Here is a 6,903-nt window from a genome sequence, read left to right on the forward strand (position 1 = left end):
AAACACAAGTGTGTAACACACCGACTCGGCTAAACGCTCACACACAAATGAAAAAACTTCATGAACGTGTGCTGTAATCTTCTGAAACTATACTAATGGTACAAAATGTATACTAAACATACTCATCTTAAACTATTGATTACTATTGTATATTATATATAAAACTTTAGATATACTACTATATTATATTTAATCCAATTATTGTGGAGAAAAGTGGATATGACAATGCAGTCTGTGCTCGAACCTTCATCTCCTGCATGTGCACCACAGCTCAATGCATCATTACACCAACTTTATTTCGACAAAACTGATCATTATCAGTCAATTTTACATGTTTAATTTGATTTTGAAGTGAAACCGGACATTCGGTGAGTTTAGGGTGAGATTTGATTGTATCCATCAGGACTTGACTGAATCCAAAAGCTGAAAAGTACTGTAATCAGGGCTCGACAGTGCGACCATTTCAGTCACATTTGCGACTGAAAACTACTGCGTGCGACTATGAAATTTATTTTAGGAGCATCAGTGCAACTGACCCGATCATCATCATATTTGTGATCATATTGATGAATCATGCTCAATCAAGAAATTCCAGTAATGTGAATACAAGTAAAGCGACTCCATGTTGATGAGGGAAAAAAAAAAAAATTCCAATTCTGTCCAATGCTAAAATATATAATTTTTCACATACATATGATATCAGTGTTCAGTTTGACAGCAAATTTTTATTTAGTTTTAGTCAGTCTTTTGACTAAAACGCAATTGAGTTTTAGTCATATTTTAGTCATCTGAATTGTTTTTAGTTTTAGTCAACTAAATATACAGTAAATTTAGTCGGCTAAAATCGAATGGGTTTAGTTACAGTGCATTTATTAAGCATTTCTCTAAAATTTCCAAACTCATTATATAGGTTTGATATTTTCATCGGTTCATGATAGAAACCGATTTAACTGCGTTGACACACAACATGCCTTTGTTAAAATTATATAACACCACTTCTCATAAAGAACAAGAACATGGTCTTCTTTTTAATGAAATACTAATGTTATATAGGCGAATTATGCATTCTTTATAGCATGCTCTTCTCTTACTCCCACATATTGACATTTCTGAACATTTTATGCGACGGGCAGCAAGTGTATGTTAGGTTATGTCCCGCCGGTTCACATGTAGGCATCTAACCTCCAAACCACGCAGCAGATTCGTTCTGAATGAATCTCTTCCCAAATCGTCCCTCCCTAACATTTGTCTCGTTTTTATTCGTTGACGAAAATGTCAATAGATTTACGTCATAGTTTTTGTCATTCAAAAAGAGTTTTAGTTCGTTATAGTCTCGTTGTCGTCTGTGAAAAAAATGTCATTGACAAAAATTATGACGACAATTATTCGTCAACGAAATTAACACTGTATGATATTACATTTAAGAATGAAGCATATAATTGCTATATAATTGAGTGAGTAGGAGTGATAAAGAGATGCATAAGAATAAAAAGACGAGCGGTCACACATGCCAGTCTAAAACTCTCAAAGAGCCCATTCACTACCAGTGCTGCACTTGCCAACACACACACACACACACACTGTCCTTTCCTCTCTACAGTGCAATGTAACACACACATTCCTTCTTAAGTGCTGTGTGGACAACATGCCATGGCCGCCTCACTCCTGCGCCACTAAAATGATCTTAGAAACTCAAATGCAAACTAAACCCATCTTAGAAATTAACAATGGAGAGTCACATGTGCGGGGAATCCCAAGGCCTGATCTCAAAAGCTAAATCCATTTCTTTTTTGGGGGGGGGTGGGGGGTGGGCGGTGCAATAGGGAAGAGGCTGTATGAGAGGATCACTTGTAGGAAAACGAATGAGAGAAATCGTAATGCTTAATATGGCAGCTACTGGCATACTTAAAAAAAAACTTACTTTTGTAGGGAGTTCGTTTAGTATTCTCAGATTTGGAAATGACTTTAATGTTTCTGTAAAGACTAACAATACAACTAATAAAAGAATCATATAAAATATGCTAACCTCTGACAGACTGCTTGGTTCATGAATATTAATCATGTTGTCTGCATTCGCTCAGCCTGATTTGCTGAAATCAAAAGGTCTGTGATCTGTGTGAGTGACTGAGCGTGTGTGTGCTTTAGATACAGAAGACAGTGCATTAGTTTAGAACTCTTCTCATTTTTATTTTTTAAATGTAGAGAGTGTGTTAATTCGTGCAATGATAACCTATCAGCAATGTAAATATGATTTTTAAAAAATATATATTAGAATGAGTACATTACAATATAAATTTACTAGAATGAGTACATTATTATTTATGGGCTTAAAAACGAGATGCAAACAATCAGAATATTGTACCTGGTGGGGAGTGCCCAATGTAAACATGAAACATATGCCATTACCTATATTGTACTGTGGTACAGTTATGGAAGCCCTTCATAGTGCAGAGGTCAACTGCCTGCTCTGCCAATATTTAGCAACAGCCCTATAGTATGCAGTGTTTCATAAACAGCTGTTTTACTAAATTCGTCTGAGGTGAAATTCAGTGTAGTCCTGTATCGTGATATGTATCGTATTGTGGCCTCTGTATCGTGACTTTGCTGGTGATACACAGCCCTACCATCTAATGAGTCTAATTGATTTAAACAAGTTTACACTAAGGTTTGTTCGAATGTTCGGCCTGGATTTCATCTGACCAGAGGTCATGGTAGTTATGGAGACGTTTAGTGGCGTTATTCTAGTGGATAACTGGATCCATTTCATTCACACAATCATGATCCAAAGCAAGAAACCTATCATGTTATTCCGTGTAATGGGGGTTTAACATAAAAAGGTGCTTTTTACAGATTCACAACTACTACTGAGATCCCATGGATCCAATGGAAACGGTGACTAGCATGGTTTGATTCTTCAGAAAGCTGCACAGAAAGCCAGTCGACTGTTTGGGACTGTTAGTGTTGCAAAGCGCCTTGCCTGGAGCGGCCTTGTTAAACGAGCTAATCGTTTACATCTGGAGTTCCGCGCAGAGGAGGGGAAGGAGTCGGGATGGAGGGGAGAAACAGGAAAAACAGAGCAGGATATTCAGGAGGTGCTAGATGAGCACAGGGGCATATCCTGTGACGATAGGACATACGTGACCTACCGAGAGCAAGACAAAACAAATAAAGCTAGAGGGAAAGAACAGCTCCATTCTTTCTTGAACGTCTAACTCTGGAGGTGTCGTCTTATCATTAGCATGCCGGCACTGCTGTGCTTCAGCTGTCTTTGCGGGAGAATATCAGTGCCGTGCCACTCAAGTGTTTTCGTGGCCTCCATCTGACCTGTGGGCCGAATCTAGGCCTTAAAACAAATATGATAGTGATCAGAGATCCTCATCTAGATGTGACGGTCTCCAGGGGCCAGAGGGCCACACGTATGCATACGAGGACCTGCTCTTGCTGGGCAAAGAGACAACACTGATAATAGTGAAAGTAGAGGTCTGGGGCTTATTAGGCCATAAACATACTTAAAACCATGCATGGTTTTTCAAGTGGACCAAATTGTTGTACATACTTGATGGATGCTCTTGCATAGCTGTGGTGGCAGGACTGATAGGTGATAAAGTTACTTTCAGATGCTTGTACCATTAAACCAGTATGTATGAATGTATTGTTACTTTTTCAAACTGTTGCTCCATCATGACAGAATTTGACATGGAATAGAGAACTGACTAAGATGATGACAGTTTATGTTAATGTCTGGCATGAGAATACAAGGATTGGATTATGAACAGAACCTTTCAGCAGTCTATTTTTCCACTAATTTAGGGATATAAATTCTCATTAAAGAGTTGTATGCCTTTACCAACATTATAAATCTGGTTTTGAAGCAAAAAAATAAAATAAAGCTTTTTAAAAATGTCTAAAATCTGAGAAAGTCAAAAACAGAATGATGTATAGTTGTTATAGATGTATAGTAAACGTCTTTTATGAGAATAAACAGTAATGGCAGGAAACATTGCAAATGATGTAATCAAATTAAAAAGCTACAGTACAATAGATTGAACAATATATAAAACTATTGATTCATATACATTTATTATAAATATTAAATGCCGCCGAGTTTTGTGGAAAAATTGTCAAATGTGTATAAATATAGGAAACCACCAAATATGCAAACACATTTACGAATACACAACTTTGTCATCCCATTTTTCATGCAACAGTGAAACAACTAGGCTTAATACTTCTTCCATCCACACCTCCACTTTTTCTCTCGTTCACCCCCTTCCCTTTTACTTATTTCCTTATCATCACTATCACTTTTCTCTCCTTCCACCCACTAACTGTGCAGCATGTCAGGCCCACTCAGCCTCCTCTTTCCAACTTTCTCCACCAAGCTTTAACTGAAACCATCTGCATGGAATACCAGACTGATGAAGGTCTGGTTGGGAGTTGCCCTCGCGCTCACCCCCTCCTCACACCCTCCCCCCCCTTCTCTCGCTCTCTTTCTGCACAATCAGATTTTATTAGCATACACTCCAGCACTTAGTGTTCTGGTTTTAAAAGCACTGATGGCTCTTAATGTGAAATAAAACCCTGGTCTCCACGTGAGGGGCCACACATGATCCAGAGGGGCCCCGCTGTAGTCGAGGGGGTGGAGGGTGTGCGGAGCCCTGCTATCAATCAGCCAAAGAGCCCTTATCACCCTGGAGAGCGATGGATGACCCCCACACCCCTCCAGCCCACAGGGGGTTAACCTTGGCCCGCCAAGTGGGGGCTTTAACCTGGTTTAACACTGATACCGCACGGCCTAGAGGGGGCAAGTGGGTATTAGTGGGGCATATGATAAGTGCATGCAAGCATATTTGTATTCTTAAAGGGCAAGTGACGAGACGGTATTAGTTTGACATATGACAAACATAAACTCTATAACATACACAGACAAACAGGCCTCTATTTCATCATGAGTGGCTTTATTTTTGACCTGTGAGCAGCTGCGATATATTGTTGGACCAACATAAAGTGCATTGCATTGTTTTCCCAAGCATTTTCCACATTGTACAGAGCTAGTGTTTAGGCTGAGCCCTTGTGTACATACATTTCCCTATGGGTGTGAATGGCAAACGTTCATGCGGGTGTAAGACAATGTGACAAATTGAATGTATTGTTCTTTTACGCCTCATAACCAGTGACGTTACTTAAAAAAAATAAAAATCAAAGGCCTTTTCATTGATGTCACTGAACGTTGCGAGTGTGTGTGTGTGTGTGCGCGCGTGTTAGGAGAGCTGGTTGGTTTGCCAGTCCTCACGGGGGTTGAATCTCTCCTGAAGAGACCGGCTCTTGAAAAGCCAGCGAAGGCTATAAACAGAATATGTAATGGCAGGGACGGAACCAAGGGAGGGATGATGGGCAAGCTATGGGTGGCAGAAGGGGTCGACGCCAACTCCCGCTCTCCTAAGAGAAAGGAAGGAGGGAAGGCCAAGGCTGGCAGTGTTTCACACAATTCAGAGAGTATAGAGTGTGCGAACATGCTCGCATGATGCACTCGTAGTTTTTCTAGGACACGAGTTGAATGGATGGTGGGTTTATGCAGAGTTTATGTTTGACAATAACCTTCAACATCACTGAGAAAATCCTGAAAAAGTTTCTTCAACAGAAGTTTGCTGCTCTGTATTGTGCAACGTCTTTTCAAAGGAAGTCAACGCTCCAGTGCTAAGGTAAACATCTGTGAAGGACAGAAACACAACCTGTTTATTAAGCTTCAATCATTATTCGAAAAACTGAGGCGTAGTTCACAAAAGTCATCATTTACTCACCTCATGTCCTTCCAAACCCATATATGATGCTCACTGTATGTAAATTGATCAGTGTTTATATGTGAATAACAGTTAATTAAATCTGTTCATCAATTCAGAAGGCTCGCTCAGTTCATACAGACCTTTTTGTACTTTTTGATGTATGAAATACGGTGGCCGAGAAGTGCAAAACAAATCACAATTTTGAAAACAAAATAACAAATTACAAACGCAAATGCAAGTCTAAAAAACAAAATAACAATTCAGAAAACACAACAACAATTCAGAAAACATTATAACAAGTCAGAAAACACAATAACAAATTCGAAAACAAAATAACAAGTCAGAAAACACAATGACAAATTCGAAAACAAAATAACAAGTCAGAAAACACAATGACAAATCAGACAAACCGGAAGAGGTAGGTATAGTTTGAGACAGCGCCATTGGTTTGGGATTACTCACCGCTGACTGGACTCAACGTATACAGGGAAGAACCAGCCAAAGAACAGCAAATACCTATTTACACTATGTTAAAATAGCAGGATTTCTACTATCAAGTATACTACTTGTTGAAAATAGTGGCAATTATCTGCATTTCACTATTGTAGTACATTATAAAACAGTATGCAATAATAACGTATTGAGCGTAAATTATCATTTTAATTATTAAATGGATGCCACCTTATTGGTAGGGCTGTGCGATTAATCAAAATCGAATCGAAATCGCGATTCGAGACGTTGCGATTTCCTAATCGCAAAGCCTGCGATATGGACGCGAAATTACTCTGTTCCAGAGCATATGCATGACTGCCAGCCTTGAGTTGCAGTCTTACTAACCAATAGAGTGAGCGCACCTCCGTTCTCCCCAATCAGCACTGCTCTAGCCAACTGCGTAAACACCCACCATTTATAAAAAAAAAAATAAAAAATAAAAATAAAACAAAACCCAAAGCGTGAGAGAGACAGAGTGGGATTATGGCGTCTACTGGGTCAGATCGATAGTTAGACAAATTAAAACTAAAGAAAAACGTATGCAATTTAAGCATCGAAATTACAGACAACGAACAAAAAAAGGTAATTTCCAAGAGCTGCGTCACAGCGCATATCAAAAGCTCCCGTA

Source organism: Sinocyclocheilus grahami, unplaced genomic scaffold (assembly GCF_001515645.1).
Source record: "Sinocyclocheilus grahami isolate Dianchi unplaced genomic scaffold, SAMN03320097.WGS_v1.1 scaffold892.1, whole genome shotgun sequence".
Taxonomy (NCBI): domain Eukaryota; kingdom Metazoa; phylum Chordata; class Actinopteri; order Cypriniformes; family Cyprinidae; genus Sinocyclocheilus; species Sinocyclocheilus grahami.